This window comes from Galeopterus variegatus, unplaced genomic scaffold (genome assembly GCF_000696425.1).
Source record: "Galeopterus variegatus unplaced genomic scaffold, G_variegatus-3.0.2 Scaffold1635, whole genome shotgun sequence".
Classification (NCBI taxonomy): Eukaryota; Metazoa; Chordata; class Mammalia; order Dermoptera; family Cynocephalidae; genus Galeopterus; species Galeopterus variegatus.
In genome coordinates, this window is record NW_007727746.1 from 225018 (window position 1) to 243907 (window position 18890).

Sequence of the window (18890 nt, forward strand, 5' to 3'; positions counted from 1 at the left end):
ATACATTTATATACATTAATATTTTATATTAATAATATATAAGTTATATCATATATTTATTTTTATATAATCAAATAAAGATCATACTAATAGGCTAGGTCTTCCCTAACAAAGTATATTTCCAGTCTCAAACATTAGTTTATCTCATAGACACTTCCTGATGAACCTAAACTTTTTTTTTTTTTTTCCTTTTTGTCTTTTTTTTACTGACCGGTAATGGGATCGCAACCCTCAGTGTCACGTCCGCACCGCACTCAGCCAGTGAGCGGGAACCGGTCTCCACATGGGATCCGAACCCTTGGCGGGAGCGCTGCCACACTCCCAAGCGGAGCACTCTCCAGTGCGCCACCGGGCCGGCCCGAAGCTAAACTTTTAACATCACTTTCAACATATCATTTCTCTGCTCCAGAATCTTCAATATCCCCATATTGTGTAACACAATACAATATAATATAACATAACATAATATAATAATACAATACAAGCAAATTTTCTCTTACAGTTTCTAAGTTTTCTGCTATGTTATTAAAACCTATCTAAAATCTTGGCTTTCACTATTTCCCTCTCCTTTCTTGAAGATGGTTACTTATTTCTTCTTATTTCTTTTTTATGTTTATTCCCATGCCCTGACATACCATAGCTTGTTAAATGTTCCCTATTCTGCTTCAGAATTCCCATATCCCCAGATGGAGTTCTGTTCATTCCAGGAAAACCTTATCCCACACTTCACACAAAGCTCAGTCTTTTATGCATTCCTGTTGCACTACAAGTTAGTAGCACCAGAATTAGCACTTAATTATTCCTAAATTATTAAAATCACATATTTTACCCGTTCCTTTCTCAAGTTGATTATAAACTCTAGAATAGCAAAATTTGTGACCTATACCTCTTGTAAACCAAGAAAGTTACATGTCAATGCACAGCAAATACTCAATACATAAGCAAAATTAAGCAAAATAAAATTCCCACTTAATTTTCTTTCCACATGTGTCTAGTAATTTATGCCCATAAAGATTCTAGCTGATACCAAGAACCAAAGTTCACTAGGAAAATGCAGGGTGTGTGCACCATTCCTTACTCTACCGAAGGAAATATAGAGAAAAGGCCATGAGAATCTTCCGAAGAGTTATCTTAATACTGTGAACATATACTTCACGGTTCTTTTGTCCTATTGCAAACCATAGTCCAGACCCTTCTGTGTGTTCTGGGAACTACAAATGATGTAGCCCAACAAGTGTTTTTGTCCTCAGGAATATAATCATCTATGAGAGCATATATATGCAACAAATACACAATCCCTTGCTCTCCATGGATAGAGGAACTGGAGTTTTACTATCTTTATGAGGACCAAAGTGAAATAATGGAAAATTAGAATATTCTGAGTTGTGAATATATCGATATAAATTATACTCAGTCTAAGCTGCTTTATCCTTTTTTCTCCCTATTCTCAAAATTCTTCTGAAGAGCACAACTTAGGCTTGAACTAGCAATGCCATCTCACAGTTTGTGCAGAATACTGCCTATCACAAGATGTTTTTTCTACCATCTCTTTAGTCCCCATGAGGATAATTGTACAAATTAGTATCTTCCATTTTCTATAGGTTCTTATGACTAAGAGCTCAATTAATTTAACTTTGCACATTTTATCTTAGAATATTACATATATCAATTTTAGCATCCTTCCAGCATGCTGAAATTGATGTATGTAATCAGTTAATTTTTCCAATCCAGCTTTATCTTTCTTCTCCTCTTTTTACTTGTGAATCATGAGATTTCAGCATTTTTATGGCAAACTAAACACCCTGACAGGGCATCTACCTGAAAACACTTTAAAATGCTAAATAAAGTATGCAATGGTCTTTATAAACACACTGATAACCTGGCAACAAAGTAAGGACCAATCAGAAGCTGATGATAAAAAGTCATAAAGATAAGCAGAACTGAACTTTGGAGAATTTTATCTTGGGCTTCTGCTTTTTATGGTTACTGAGGACATAAAGATGAGAGAGAAAAAAAAGGAAGGGGTAGTTCCTAAGGTGGGGAGTTTAATAATGGCCAACCCACAGTATAAGGCTTGGATCCCAGAGATTAGATTGCCTGATTGTAGCACGGATTACATATAATCATTCACTCTGAGAGGCCTACAAAATAAATTCCTGACTTAAAACTTGATGACGAATAAGAGAAAAAAAATTTTTTTGTTCTAATAATTCATGCCTCAACTAGGCTTGCTGCCTTAACTAGTACAACTTAGGTAGTTACTAAAAGTTCAAATCAGGAATTCAGTTTAATTCAAATGACCATGAGTTTCTGATAAATACAAATCCTCTCTGTAAGAGTTTGCCTTCAAATTACATCTCAAAATATCTTACATTAAAAGTTAGGGAAGTATATATGAGGCTTATTTTAAAATATCACAAAATACTTAAGAAAAAATGCACCATAAGTTAGAATCTCCAAAACAACAGGCTATAGAATCAAACACAGATTTAGAATATTGGAAATATTAAGTATAGCACACAAAATGTAAGTATGTGTAATATATATAAAATTTAGAGAGAGCAATGGAAATATGAATAACTCCAAAGGATTATAAAAATAACCAAGAATATTTGGAACAGAATAGAGAATCCAGAAATAAATCCAAACAATCAATACCATGCCAATATGCAGGAGCTTTTCCCCAAATTCTCTTCTAGGAGTTTTATAGTTTCTGAGTTTATATTTAGCTCTTTTATCCATTTTGAGTAAATTTTGTGTATAGTATGATAAGGATTCAATTTTATTCTTTTATATTCTAGAACTGGTGAAATCCTCAATTTCCAGATTCAGAAAGCTCAACTAGAGGTGGGAAAGAGGGAGGGGGTGAAAGGGTTAGTAAGAAGTTGGTAAAGGACCACAAAAAATAATTACATTTTGTAATATTGAATGTACTCATTATTCTGATTTGAGTATCATATACTACAACAGGTATGGATATTCAATGCTGTACTACACAGACATAAACAATCAATTATGTTTCAATAAATAAAAAATAAGTAAAAGAAAGGAAATGAAAGTTTTGAATTAAAAAAAACTATAATCAAAAACTAAGAGCTCTCAAACATAAACACACACAAATGCATAACTAACTGTATAGAAAGGGATAAAGGAAAAATCAAAGGCAGTTTAAAAAGGGAAGCATAGCAAAAATAAGATGCCAGAAAAGAAACCAAACAATCATTATATGCAAAATAAAAATTGAGTAGATGCACCTATTAAAAGAGAAAAAAGATTATATTGGATTAAATGCAAAACCTAAATTTGTTGCAATAAAAAATGATTCTCTAATAGATACTGTGATTAGCCTGCTTGTTATCATTTCCACCTCCTTCAAAATGTGCCTTCCTCCTCTGTTAAGGCTGGAAAACTAAAACCAAACTAAGTTTAAAGTATAAAGCCTCCATTGTATCTTTTATTTCACATGTGATTTAAGTTCTACTAATGAGATGCATGTGAGATTTAGGTGGTAGAATCGTGGTGGAGGCCACCTTGCTCCTTGTCTATTTTCCTGTTAACATAGAGACTTCATTTTTCCTACAGCAGGAGTTTATTGTCTACAGAACTGAGAGGCAGAAACAACAAAACCATCATATCAAAAATATAATAAAATAAACAAAAGTTAATAAAAGTCCTATTGGGAAAATAACAAAAAAGAAAAGAAAGCACAATGCATACCAAACAGCATAAATAAAAATAAATATATACCCAGACACATGATAAAAACATGGAAAAATACCAGAGATGAAAAGCATATCTTCAAAAGAGCCAGAGAAATAAGAAAGATGTTATACAAAGAAAGGAATATTAAACTAAGAGCTGACTACTCAGAAGCAACATTGGAAACTGAAAGATAATTGACAAAATATATTCAATAGTTTGAAAGAAAGAAATTGTCAACCTAGGATTTGAAACAGTATATATATCTCTTTTCAAGAACAAGCATGAGCTACAGGTATTTTCAAACAAATAAGAAATAAGTTATTTACAGCCACGCACCCTGGAGGAATTTCTAAAAGACGAACTTCAAACTGAAGTACATTATTGCGACTGAAGATCCGAGATAAAAGAAAAAATAATAAGAGAAGCCAAGGAAACAGTAAATATAAATAAATCTTAATATTGGTTCTAAATCAAAAACACTAATGTTAAAAACTAAAATAACAAATACAAATCATACTAATGGCATTAATCAGGAGGGTGAGATTTTAAGTTAAAGTCTTCTGATGTTTTATTGTTTGGGAGAAAAGTAAAGTTGCTGAATGAATAAATTTGATAAATTAAGTATATACATTTTAAAACTTCTAGGAAACTATAATTATTTAAATACTTTATAACCTCAAGGTTAGAAGAGGAAAATTATAAAATGGCATTTTAAAATACAATCAATTCATAAAAAACTAAGGAAAAAAAAGGATAGGGCAGAATAGAAACACTAAGTATGTGATTGAAATGAACTCAAAGGCATAGGTAATGAAGTAAGTGTAAATGAACTAAATGCTCTAGATTAAATACAAGATTGTCATTCTGTATAAAAAAATAAAATTCATCCATAAGCTATTTAAAATATACATCAAAATTTAAGTATTCAGAAAATTCTAAAGAAAAAAATAGAAAAATATACTAGGGGAAAAAACTAACCCTAATGAAAATCAGTGCACCTACATTAATGGCAGACATGCAGATTTTAAATTAAAAATGATTTCTATAAATAGTTACTGTGTAATGACAAAAGGTTTGTTTATTGGGAAGACATAATACTCTTAATACTGTATGCATCTAATATTATAGCCCCTTCTCCCCCGCCCAAATAAAAGCAAAAATAGATAGAACTACAAAAAGAAAAATGCACCATTATGTTGAGCAATTTCAACCTGGCAAACACCCTGGGCCAGGTGATCAAGGTTAACATCACCAGTGATAAGTCATGTTGATATCACATACCTTGATATGATGTGCTCAGAAGGGCACTTCACTCCTGTGGCCTTCTCCCCAAAACCCATGAATCAAATCTAATCATGAGAAAAACATCAGACAAACCCAAACTGAGGGATGTTCTACAAAATATCTGACTAGTGCTTTCTCAAAAATGTCAAGGTCATGCAAAGAAACTGACTAAGAAACTGTCACAGATCAGAGTATAGGATAACTAAATGCAATTTGGTATCCTAAAATAAATTCTGAAATAGAAAAAGGACATTACTGGAAAAATGAGTGAAATTCAAATAAAGTTTGGAGTTTCATTAATAGTGATGTACCAGTGTTGCCTTCCTAGATGTAACAAATATACCATGGTAATGTAAGATGTTAATTTTAGGGGAAACTGGGTGAGGGGTAAACAGGAACTTTCTGTACAATCACTGCAACTTTTCTGTAAATCTAAAACTATTCTAAAATTAAAACGTTTATTAAAACAATGCAAACTCAAGAAAAGTCAAAGCCAGGCTAAAGAACTATTCCGGGTTAAAAGAAACTATAATTAAGACAATTAAATTCAGTATGTGATTCCTGGTTAAATTTTAGAGTGGGAAAAATAGCTATATAGAACATTATTGGGAAAATTATTGAAATTTGAATATGGAGTATTAACTAGATAACATTATTGTATTATTGTGAAGTTTCATACTTTTGATCAGCATATTGAGGTTACATTGAGAACACTCTTATTAAGACATTCACACTAAAGTATTTAGAGGAAAAGAGGTACAATGTTGCCAATAATGTCTCCAATTTATTCTGAAATAGTTCAGAAAAAAACTAGAATATGAAAGAGAGAGAGAGAAAGAATGATAAGGCAAATAGGATAAATTAGCTCCTGTTGAAAGTAAACAATTTGAGTAAAGGACATACAGGAGTTTCTGGTACTACTCTTGCAACTTTTGCATACAATTGAATCTACATCAAAAGAGATAGTTACCAAAAAAGATCAATTTTTTTTTTTTTTTTTTTGTCTGTTTTCGTGACCGGCAACGGATCGCAACCCTCAGTGTCGCGCCTGTACTGGACCGGGACCGGCAACGGGATCGCAACCCTCAGTGTTGCGCCCACACCTCGCTCAGCCAGTGAGCGGCCGGTCTGTATGTGGGATCTGAACCCTCGGCGGGAGCGTCGCCATGCTCCCAAGCGGCGCACTGTAGCAGTGCGCTACCAGCCGGCCCCAAAAAAGATCAATTTTGAAGATAGTTTCTCATTCTTGTATTCTTCTATTATATTTTGTGAAACATAGAAAGAATAATAGAATTCATTCCCAAGATAGTTGAAGATACATCTCAAGAGAAATATTAGAGATGACTAACCCTTTCCAAAATTGAGCACATGAAGAATAAATAACCTTTTGAGAGACTGGGTGGTTTGGTTCTTTTCATTTAATTTGGTTTGTTTTGCTTTTTGATTGTTGCAGTTCTTTTGTTTTTGCAACATTCTCCATATTTCTTACTATTTCTCCATTACATCAACCACTGTTTTAGCTCATACTTTAAACCTTTGCTTGGATTATTGCAGTTTTCTTCTTCCTAACTGGTCTCAAGCTAGAACCCCTTTAGTTTATACTCTACATTAATGCCAGAGTGATCTGATAATAAATTCTAATCATGTCGCTTTCCATACTCCAGTGTCTCTATGTAGATCTTAACAATAATTTAAAACTCAATTAGGACATAAGATCCTTCATAAGATACAGACACTGTGAAGTCTCTAGTTTTACCTTTCCCACAAACTTTCAATAGAGGTACCTTACTAAACTAATAACAGATGTGTAATTTCTCCCTGACTTCACCTACAATACAGGCCCTATGAACTACTCAATGGTCCTTTTTCATATCATAGATTTCTACTAGTTCTTCAAAATTGGCTTTAATTTATAGAAGATTGATGAAAATTGACCATGTACTATGTCATAGTACACTTATTAAAATGTATCGAACTTATTGACCAAAAAATTAATTAGATATTAATCACAAGGGTAATTATTAAAATGTTTCTGAAAGACTCATAGGCAAAGAAGGAATAAGAGAGAAGAAAAGAAAGAATATTTAGAATTTTACAATAATAAAAATAACACCTATGGGATTCTACTAAGTCTAGTATTTATAGTATGCAATAAATCTAAACAAAATGGCATTAAAAAAATCCTGCAGTGTGTTAATAAAAGATAATACAACAGCAACACATTACTAGTAGGAAACTTCAATACCCCACTTTCAGAAATGGATAGAACAACCAGGCATTAGATCAATAGGAATCTGAGAACTTGAACAACTACATAGAACAATTGGTCCTAAAAAGCACATATAAAACATTCTATCCAAGAACAGCAAAATATGCTTTCTCCTCAAGTGAACATGAAACTATCTGGATGATAGACCATATGTTAGGCCACAAACCAAGTTGCAACAAATTCAAGAGTCTTGAAATAATGCAAAGTAAATTTTCCAATCCCAATGCAGTGAATTTGAAATCAATAGCAGAAGGAAAACTGGAAAATCCACAAATATGTAGAAATTAACACACTCTTGATCAACCAGTGGGGAAAAGAAGAGGTCACAGGGGAAACTAGAAAGCACATTGAGACAAATAAATAAAAATAAAATACAACATAGCAAAACTTATGGTATATAACAAAAACAATACTAAGAAGGAATTTTATAACTGTAAACATATATATTAAATGTGCTAATTACCCTGATTTGATCATCACACATTAAATATATGTATTAAAATATAACTCTGTACCCCATAAGTATGTCCAATCAATATGTATCAATTAAAACATAAATTAATTCAAAAATAAAAAAAGATCTCAAATCAACAACCTAACTTCATACCTCAAAAAAACTAGAGAAAAACAAGAACAAATTAAAGCCAAAGCTACAAGAAGGAAAGAATAATAAAGAGAGCAAACATAAATGAAACAGAGAATAGAAAAGCAATACAAAAATATCAACACAACTGAGAGTTGTTTTTTGAAAAGGTCAACAAAACTGAAAAAACCTTAGCTAAATTAACTAAGGAAAAAAAGAGGTAAGACTCAGATAACTAAAATCAGATGAAAGAAGAAACAATACAATCAATGCCACAGAAATACTAAAAAATTTAAGAGAATACTACAAATAACTGTATGCAAACAAATTCTATAACCTAGAAAAAAATGGATAGATTCCTAGAAACATACAATCTACTAACACCGAATCATAAGTAAATATAAAACCCAAACAGACCAATAACTATCAAAGAGGATGAACCAGGAATCAAAACATCTCCTAACAAAGAAAAGCACAGAACCAGAAGGCCTAACTGGAGAATTCTACTAAATACTTAAAGAAGTATTACGCCAGTCTTCTTGAAACTCTTACAAAAAATTGAAGAGAGAAAACTTCCAAGCTAATTCTATAAGGCAAGCAATACCCTGATACCAAAGCCAATCAAAGGCACTACAAAAAAAAGAAAGCTACAGACTCTCTCACTTCTATTAACAAAGTATTGGATGTCCTAGCCAGAGTACTTAAGCAAGAAAAAGAAATAAAAGCCACTGAAACTGGATGGGAAAAAGAAAAATTATTTGTTCACAGATGACATAATCTGATATGTAGAAAAGTCTAAAAATTACACATGCACACACACAAACATATACACACACCACAACTATTAGAACTAATAAGCAAATTCAGAAAAGTTGCAAGATACAAAATCAACACAAAAAAATTAGTTGTGTTTTTATAGATTAACAATGAACAATCTGAAAAGAAAATTAAGAAGACAATTCAACTTAAAATAGCATCACAAAGAATAAAATACTTAGGAATAAACCTAACCAAGGAGGTGAAAAACTTTTACACTGTAAACTAGAAAACATTGCTGAAAGAAATTAAAGAATACAAAAATAAAAGGAAAGACATCCCATGTTCATGGACTGGAAGAGTTAATATTGTTAAGATATCTATAGTACCCAAAGTGATAAACAGATTCAACACAATCCCCATCAAAAAGTCAGTGGCATATTTTTTGCAGAAAGAAATAGAAAAATTTATTCTATAATTCATATGGAATCTCAAGGGATCCCAAATAACCAAAACAATTTTTTAAAAGTATAAAAATTTGGGGCCAGCCCGGTGGCGCACTGGATAGTGCGCTGCTTGGGAAGCGCGGCGGCGCTCCCGCCCGAGGGTTCGGATCCCACATACAGACCGGTTCCCGCTCACTGGCTGAGCGGGGTGCGGGAGCAACACCGAGGGTTGCGATCCCATTGCCGGTCCCCGGTCCAGTACGGGGGCAACACTGAGGGTTGCGATCCGTTGCCAGACACGGAAAAAGACAAAAGACAAAAAAAAAAAAAAAAGTATAAAAATTTGGAGGACTCCACACTTTCTTATTTCAAAACACATTACAAACTATGGCAATCAAAACAGTATGGTACTAGCATAAAGACGTATAAATAGACCAATGGAATAGAATAGAAAGCTCAGAAATCATCTCTCATGTACATGGTCAAATGATCCTGAGAAGGATGTCAAGACCTCTCAAAGAAGAAAGAATAGTCTCTTCAACAAATGGTGGTGGGAAAAATAGATATCCACAAGCAAAATAATAAGTTGAACCCTTATGTTACATGACCCACAAAAATCACTCCAAATTGATTAAAGCCTTAAATATATGACATAAAACTATAAAACTCTTAGAAGAAAACATAAGAGAAAAGCTCCATAACTTTGGCCTGGACAATGATTTCTTGGATATGACACCAAAAGTCAGACAACAAAAGCAAAATTAGACAAATGGGACTGCATCAAATTTAAGAATGTCTGTGCATCAAAGGACACAATCAACAGAGAGCAAATGCAACCTGCACAATGGGAGGAAATATTTGCAAATTATATATCTGATAATGTGTTAATATCCAGGATATATAGAGAACTCCTTAAAATAACCTGATTAAAAAATGAGTATAAGATTTGATAGACATTTCTCCAAAGATGATATACAAATGGCCAACAAGTATATGAAAAGAAGTTCAATGTCACTGATTGTCAGAGAATATAAATCTGATCCACAAGTAGATATCACCTCACACCCACTGGGATGACTACTATAAACAAACAAACAAACAAAAGAGCAAATAAGTTTTGGAGAGGATGTGGAGAAATTGGGACACTTGTGCACTGTTGGTGGGATTGTAAAATGGTGAAAGTGCTATGAAAAACAGTATGGAGCTTCCTTAAAAAATTAAAAGTAGATCTACTGATGGTCCAGTAATCATACTTCTATGTATATACCCAAAATAATTGAAAGCAGGGTCTTCAAGAGATATTTACACAGCCGTGTTCATAACAGCACTATCCACATTGTCAAAGAGGTAAAAGCAACCCAAATGTCCATCAACAGATGAATGTATAAACAAAACATGGGATATACATAAAATGGCATATTATGCAGTCTTAAAAAGGAAGGAAATTCTATTACATGCTACAACATGAATGAACCTTGGGGACTTTATGCTAAGTGAAATAAGCTGGTAACAAAAAGACAAACACTGACTGTATAATTCCACATATATGAGGTAGCTAAAGTAATTTTCAGAAAGAGAAAGTAGAATGATGGTTACCAGAAGCAATGGGGAAGACGAAAAAGTTGTTGCTTAATGGGTATAGAGCTCCAATTCTGCAAGATGAAGAAGCTCTGAAGATCTGTTTCACAGCAATGTGAATATAGATATGCTAAATATATATATATACTAAACTGTTTATTTAAAGCGGTAAAAAATGATTAATAGATGGATACATAGATACATAGATAGATAATATCATATGACCAAGTGAGGTTACCTTGAGAATACAAGATTGGGTAATATTTTGAAATCTTGAACTTAAAAGCAGTAGGCAAAAATATATAATTTTTAGAAGAAAATGTGACTTCAGTGTAACAAAGAATTTCTTTCGCAAGCCACAAAAGTATGAATGATGAAAAATACCTATTAAAAATTTGACATTAAAATTGACAATTCCTATTCATCAAAAAATAACACAAAGAAAAAGAGAAGAAAAATTCATATGCTGGAGAAGATGTTTTCAAAATATTCGAACAACAGATTAATATTAAGAATATATAAATAATTCTTTAAAATCAATAAGAAAATGGCAAAGAAGATGAAAAATAAACAGGCAATAAATATATGGAAAGATGATTAACTACACTGGTAACCAGGCAAAATGCTAACTGAAATATATTACATACTGATAAAAATGAAAAAGTATAAAGATGTCAAGTTTTGACAAGAAGTAGAAACAAGTAGAATTCTTTTATACTGCTGCAAAAGGTAAATTGGGTAAGTCCATTTGGAGAACAATTTGATAATTTTTAAATAAAACGCAAGCTGCTTGTATTAGTTTCCTGTAACTGCCATAATAAGTTACCTCACATTTGGCAGTAAAAGTAATACCTATTCATTATCTCACAATTATGTAGTCAGAAGTCTAGTGGGCTCCATTGGGAACTCTATGTAGGTTCTCACAAAGCTGAAACCAAGGTGTCAGCCATCCTGGGTTCTTATCTGGAAGCTCTGGAAGAGAATATGCTTCCAGGATCATTCATGTCGATAGTAGACAGAACTTAATTCCTTTTCATGGTTTTCATGTGCCCCCCATATCTTCAAGTCAGCTACAAGCAGGTTGGGTCTTTTTCACCTACACATCTCTAACTTTCTCTTCCATTGCATGTTTCTTCTGCCTTTAAGGGCTCACATAGTTACATTGGGTCTACTTACATAATCTAAGACAATCTTCCTACTGAAGATCGGCTGATTAGTATGATTAGTACTAATTTGAAATAGTAATGTATTTTTAATTACACTTACAAAGTTCCTTTTGCCATGTAACATAACATAACCACAGGTGTGATATCAGAGGGTGAGAATCGTGGAAGTGAAATCTCACAATCCATCCTTTGGCCCTCATGATCCATGGACCTCCCATATAAAAATACATTCACTCCCTCCCCAGGTCCCTGAAGGTCTCATCCCATTGTAACATCAACTCAGTTCAAAAATCTCATCTAAATTTTATCAGCTCAAATGTTCCAAACCGTATCATCTAAATTATCTAAATTAGGTGTGGTTGAGGCTCAGTCTAGCACAGGGCACAATTCCTCCCATCAGAAGACCTGTGTCTCTAAAGAAATAAATTATGTGTTCCCAACATTCAGTGGATCAGGCTTAGGATAACAGCTCCAGACATTCTAATTCGAACGGGAAAGAAATAGAAATTCAAATCAATTTTAAAATCCAGCTGAGCAAACTCTATTAGTTTTCTGTGGTTTGCAGCTTCATTTTTGGGGTCATTCTTCCTTCTTCATGAAAGAAAGCAGGAGACTGCAACTGAGTCCTTTTATCAGCCTGTTTTCTGCCAGTAGAACTGGTGAGGACTGACAGCCTACTTTCCCTTGTAGTCCCCCACTCTTTCAGTCCAAGTTGGCAGTGTTTCTGCTAGCATGAAACTCTCAATATCTTTGTGGGTCTCCTGCATATATCACAGGGACTCACTCCATTAGATAAGAGACTCCTTCACTGATTATTCCTAGATAATCTCATTTCCATTTGGGGCTTCTGCTGAGATAACTGAGGGAATCTAGGGGCCACATAATTCAGGGTCTTTTGTTTGACCAAATACTGTAATTTTTAGATCTCTCTGAAGTTTTAGCAGGAAATGTAGAGTCACATTCTCAATCTTCTTTCTGCAGAACACATTCTTGACATTTAATTTCTTCATTTGTGAGACTTTGCCATTTGGATAGACAGAGGGTTTCCCAACTATCAAGTCTGTTCAAAGTGTTATAGGTTTTTTCCAACATGCTCTTCAAAATTCCCCCATCCTCCTACTCCTTCATTCAAAAGCTACTTCCAAACCTATAGTTTTTTATTATAGCAGCATCCCACTTCCAACTACCAAAATGTGCATTACTTTTCTATTACTGCCATAACAAATTATCTTAAACTTAGTGGGATAAAACAATACCTATTCATTATTAGATAGTTCTGTAGGTCAAAATTTTAGCAGAATACTACCGTTCATAGCAACATGGATGGACTTAGACAAAATTATACTAAGTGAAATAAGTCAGGCACAGAAAGAGAAATACCACATGTTCTCACTTATTTGTGGGAGCTAATCAAAATAAATAAGTAAATAAACAAATGAATGGGGTGGAGACAGAAGAAGACACAACAATCACAACTCCTCCTTGATTTTGTTAAGACAAGTGAACAGATATGATGTTGATGGGGGAGGGGGAGAGGGAGGGAGGAAAAGGAGGAATTGATAAAGGGACACAAAAATCAACTATATTGTATATTGATAAATTAAAATTTAAAAAAGAAATATAAAAAAATAATAATTATAGCAGACTCAGATATGTACTCCGCTTAGGATATCACAAGGCTGAAATCAAAGTGTCAAATGGTCTGCATGCTCATCTAGAAGACCTGAAAAAGAATTAACTTCCAAGCTCATCCACATTGTTGGCAAAATTCATTTCCTTCTTATGATTTTGATGCAACTCCCCACATCTTTAAGCCAGAAAAGGCTGGTCAAGTCCTTCTCGTGCTTTGAATGTCTTTGATTTCCCCATCTGCTGCATATTTCTGACTTCCTCTTCTGATATTCTCTTCTGCCTTGAAGGGCTCATGTAATTACATTGAACCTACCAAGATAATTCATGATTAAATCCCCCACCTTGAGCTCGATTGATCAGTAATCTTAATTATATCTGCAAATTTTCTTGTCATGTAAAGTAGCATAACCATAAATGTGACAGTACACAGCAAAGGTCATGGGGGTCAAAATTCTCCCTTCTATACCACACATAATCCTATAACCCCAGAATTACATTCCTAGGCATATAATGAGAATACAGTAGTTTTATTGTAGCATTGCTTATTAAAAAAAAAACCTAAAAGCTATAAAAATGTCTACCAACTTAATATTAGGTAAATCAATGAAAAAAAGCAATGAATAAAAGAATAAACTCTAGCAAAACTGCAAAAAAGCCCATTGACTATATATTTGATAAATGTATTTGTAATTTATAAAATTCATACATCAATTTAAAAAAGTAATAAACCGCAGCTTCAACACATCACGTGGATGGTTCTCACAAGTTATTGTGAGCAAAAAATCAAGCCACAGTAGTGTGTTGGTCTTGCAGAGGGAGAGAACATTCCTTGGGCTACGAAGTGGAGTGGGGGAGGGGGGGACAGAGGGAGGGAGTTTGGGGATAATTGGGTGGGAGACACAGGGTACAAAAGCAATTTGTGGTAATGGGTATGCTGCCAGTATGAATCTGGCCTCACATCATGGGCATGAGGGGTGACAATCAGCTTTGTATCTCATGAATATTCATAATAAATAAATAAAAAGACATCAACCTACATACTTGCAACCAGATGATTTTCAACAAAGGCACCAAGAACATACATTGGGGAAAGGACAGCCTCTTCAATAAATGGTGTTGGGCAACTGGACATCCATATATAGAATAAAACTAGACCTGTACTTTTCACCATATACCAGAATCAACTCAAAATGCATTAAAGACTTAATATAAGACCTGAAACTATAAAACTCCTAGAAGAAAACATAGGGGAAACACTCAGGAAGGAGAAGTGGGAGAAGACTTTAAGAATAAAACCTTAAAAGCACAGTCAGCAAAAGAAAAAATAAATGGGATTATAAAAAACTAAAATGCTTCTGCACAGCAAAGGAAATGATCAACAGAGACAGCATACAGAATGTAGAAAATATTTGCAAACTATACATCCACCAAGGGATTAATATCGGAAGTACACAAGGAACTCGAACAATTTAACAGTAAAAATAATAATAATAATAATAATCTTATCTAAAAATGGGCAAAGGAGTTATATAAACATTTCTCAAAGGAAGACATACTAATGGCCAACAGGTATATAAAAAAATGTTGAATATCACTAATCGACAGGGTAATGCAAATCAAACCACACTGAGATGTCATCTCACCCTAGTTAGACTGGCTATTACCAAAAAGAGAATAGCAAATGCTGGTGAGGATGTGGACAAAGGGGCACCCTACTACACTGTTGGTGGGACTATAAATTGGTGCAGCCATTGTGGAAAACACTATGAGTTTTCTCAAACATCTACAGATAGACCTGCCATATGAACCAGCAATCTAACCACAGGGTATATACCCAAATGAATGGAAATCATCATTTCAGAGGGATATCTGCACTCCCATATATATCCCAGCTAGTTTACAATAGCCATGATATGGAATCAACCTAAATGTCCCTGAAGGGATGACTGGAAAAAGAAAAGGTGGTATATATACACAATGGAGCACTACTCTGTCATAAAAAGAATGAAATTTTGCCATTTGCAGAAACTTGGAGGAGCTTGGGAAGAATTATGTTAAGTGAAATAAGCCGGGCACAGAGAGTGAAATACCACATGTCCTCACTCATAAGTGAGGACTAAAAAAAATAAATAAATAGCAAAGAAAGAAAAGGAAGGAAAGAAAGAAAGAAAGAGAAAAAATGAATGAACAAACGATCACAATAATACCTTGAATTTTCAAAAGGAGAGAACAGAGCTGTGGTTACTAAAGGTAGGAAAGAGAGAGGGGGGAGGGGGTTATCAAGAAATTGGTTAAGGGTCACAAAGAATGATTATGCTTTATAACGATGACTATACTAATGATCCTGATTTTATTATCACATTTTGTACACAGATACTGATTCTCAATTCTGTACAGCACAAATATGTACAACTAATTATGTTTCAATAAAAATAAATAAATAAAAAATAAAAATAAATACATCTTGGAAATACTAAAAAAGAAAAAAAATATTAGGTAATTTTTGGGCATGTGCAGGAGGGTGAGAAGGCTATCCAGGCATCCAGGAGGAAAACTAGGTTCATGGAAACGAAAAATGAGGAGACTCAAGCAAGAAATGATCAAAAGCACCAAAAGCCACCGAGATGCCAAATAAAATGAGAACTGCAAGCAGCAGGTGCGTACGACACAGAGGAGGTCACTGGCCACAAGTAAGCCATCTCAGTGGCGTCAGAAAGAATGAGTTGAAAAGGCAGCAGTAGTGGAAAAGCTGTACAAGGAGAGTCTTCGAAGATTATTTGACAGATGGGAAAAATGGAGGGAGAGCTGTAGCATAAGGTAGAAGCAGAGCGTGTGTCTGGGGGGTGGGGGGAAGAAGTCAAAGATAAGGCAAGGTCCATACCGAGCTGTGGAGTGAAATCCGGAGTTCAGATGGATGCAAGTGCTTAGGTGAAGAAAGGAAATATGTGCTCAACTCAGCCAGGAGGGGAGAAGGTAAAATAAATCTCATCTGTAGTGAGACAAAGAACTGAAGGAAGTTTAAGGGGCCAGATGAGATTTTTTTAAAAACCAGTTCTGCTCCTGACTTCCTTCCTCTCTTGATTTAGGGCAAGACATTTTACTTACCTAAGCCTCACTCACCTCATCTGGAACATATAACTAATGATCTGTGTTTCGCTTGGTTGAGGAAAGATTGAATGATATATGAAAATCTCTTGGCACAGCCTGATAGATGTTAAATAACAAATACAGCAAGTGATATCTATTATGGTATTATTTCTCTAGAGTAAAATGTGAGGTCGTAAAAGTAAAAGGCTAGGAGTGAAGGAGGAAAGGAATGGGTGCGTGATGGAGGGCTTGAAAAAGGTCATTTATAACCTTTTAGAAAAGTTACTGAGTAGAAAGGAAAATGTGCTCCTGAGGGTCACAGTGCATTGAAGGTGGAGCTGTGGCTGGAGACCAGGAAACAGTGGTGGCACTGTCCATTTGGTTCTGTGCTGTGACCCTGCAGTGCTCAGACCACATGGCTGTAGAAGCACAGAAGGTAAATAGCTGGGGTTGATGATATCATAGCAGGATTGGGCCATGGGTGAAAGAATATCAAAGATGTGACAATAAATGAAATGAAATGCTTGACCATGGCATCTAAACTAGAAGGAAGTTAACAGCAGAGGAGTAATGAATCACAGGTGTTGTGGGTCTCATGTGGTTAAAGAGAGAAAGTAAATTCAAAATTGTTGACATTCACTGGCAAACTAGAATTGTTTCAATGGGGTCAATATCGAATATCATTTAGCCATAAATATTAAAAAAACATTGTTAAACTAAGATAATCAAAATCATGTAAATAGCCCAATAATTGGAAACTATAACACTAACACTGAAGTGAAGAGAAACTTACTTTTAGTATATTAGTTTTCTCTTAAGATCTAATTACATGAAGAAATTATGTCATTTTCAAAGGCAAAAATAAAAGATCTGTGCAAGCAATTTTTCAAACTAACAATTCATTTAATTTAAATCTGATGCATTTATCTTTCTATGCAACATGTTTTATCTTGAAATTAACAAAATGTCATTTCTAAAATTTTAGTAAGTTTTCACAAAACAAAACATACTATGTTCACTGTTAAATATATCACATGCCAGAAAACTGAAATTGTAATTTTTGTTTGAAATTTGAAATGCTATGCTCATCAAGAAATACATCTGTTACCCTGTAATTTTTAACATTGTAATTAAATTAAATGTGGTCTCATTTTATATTTAGAATGTAAATGTTGACATTAAAAGGAAAGCAAGATGGTTACTATCATGGTACATAATCACAAGGAATATAATGATTTGATACACAGTTTTTCAATAACAAAAACAAAATAAACTGCTCATAATTTCTGGAGAGTGAGATTTTCTTTGAAAGTAATTATTGAATAGAATAGCCTGATTCTAGCCATTAAATACCACATTTGTCAAAAATGTTTCAAGAAATTACTATACTGTACTTTAAGATAGATCTATATATTTACAAAAATATTAAGTTGCTATTATTGCTAAACTATACTTTGCATATGTAATATAGTAAGGCACATATGTAGCAAGGATATCATAATATAAAAATTCTGTTCCAAGTCCTGGGAAACAAGAGCCAAGTTATAACGTGCAGGAGAGACTTTAAAAATATGTATCCAAAAAAAAAAAAAAAAAAAAAAACATATAAATGTGACTATTGTTTTAGAAAATTCAGTTCAATAAACATTGATTGAATTCTTACTATTTATAAGGAACAACAGGTCTCTGCAATATAGGGGATATAATGCTTTCTTCTTGTTTTCACAATTGTTATATAAAGAAAGGAACAGGGGGTGGGGAGCCTGGTGATTGAATTTCAGAAGGTTGTTCAGGTGCTTTGCTCAGGCATGCTGTGGACCCCACATGCATCATTGTTCACAGAATAATTAATAAGAACAGAGCTGGAACAACTACTGCAGATTAATTTTGTGTTTGGTTGATTTTTATTTACTTATTTATTTTTTTTAAGTAGGTGTGCTTAAGAAAGAACAATAGAGAATTTAAAACAAACAAAAACAGCATGAAAGGAAGGGGAGAAAGAACCTTCACTATAATGCTGGAAGAAGCTAGCAATGCACAGTTAGCTAAAAATGATATGTTTATTTAAAAAACAATTGAATACATTTATGCAAATGACTAAAAATTTGCATTGGAATGTAGTTGTATTTGGATATATGTTTACTAAACTGCTCTCCATGTTTAAAGACTATCATCATAGTAAACTCAATCTGAGAAAGAGTTGAGATCCAATTGATCTATCTCCATGATTACTAGAAGGGTCCAGTCAATACTGTTATCGAAGCAGACAGTGAGCTGCAAAGACTTTTGAGCTTTTTCACTTACTGGAATTTATTTTCAGGGCAGCCTGATGCACTTTGAGTTTATCTGTACCGAAAATGGTGCCATAGTTCAATCAAGACCACATG

The 18890-nt window shown here is 33.9% G+C and overlaps 1 protein-coding gene across 1 annotated transcript in view; it reads right to left on the reverse strand.

Annotated features, from left to right (window-relative positions):
* Window positions 1–18890, reverse strand: part of CPNE8 (copine VIII) — a 214551-nt gene that overhangs the window by 111478 nt on the left and 84183 nt on the right. The gene's annotated exons all lie outside the window — the stretch shown is intronic.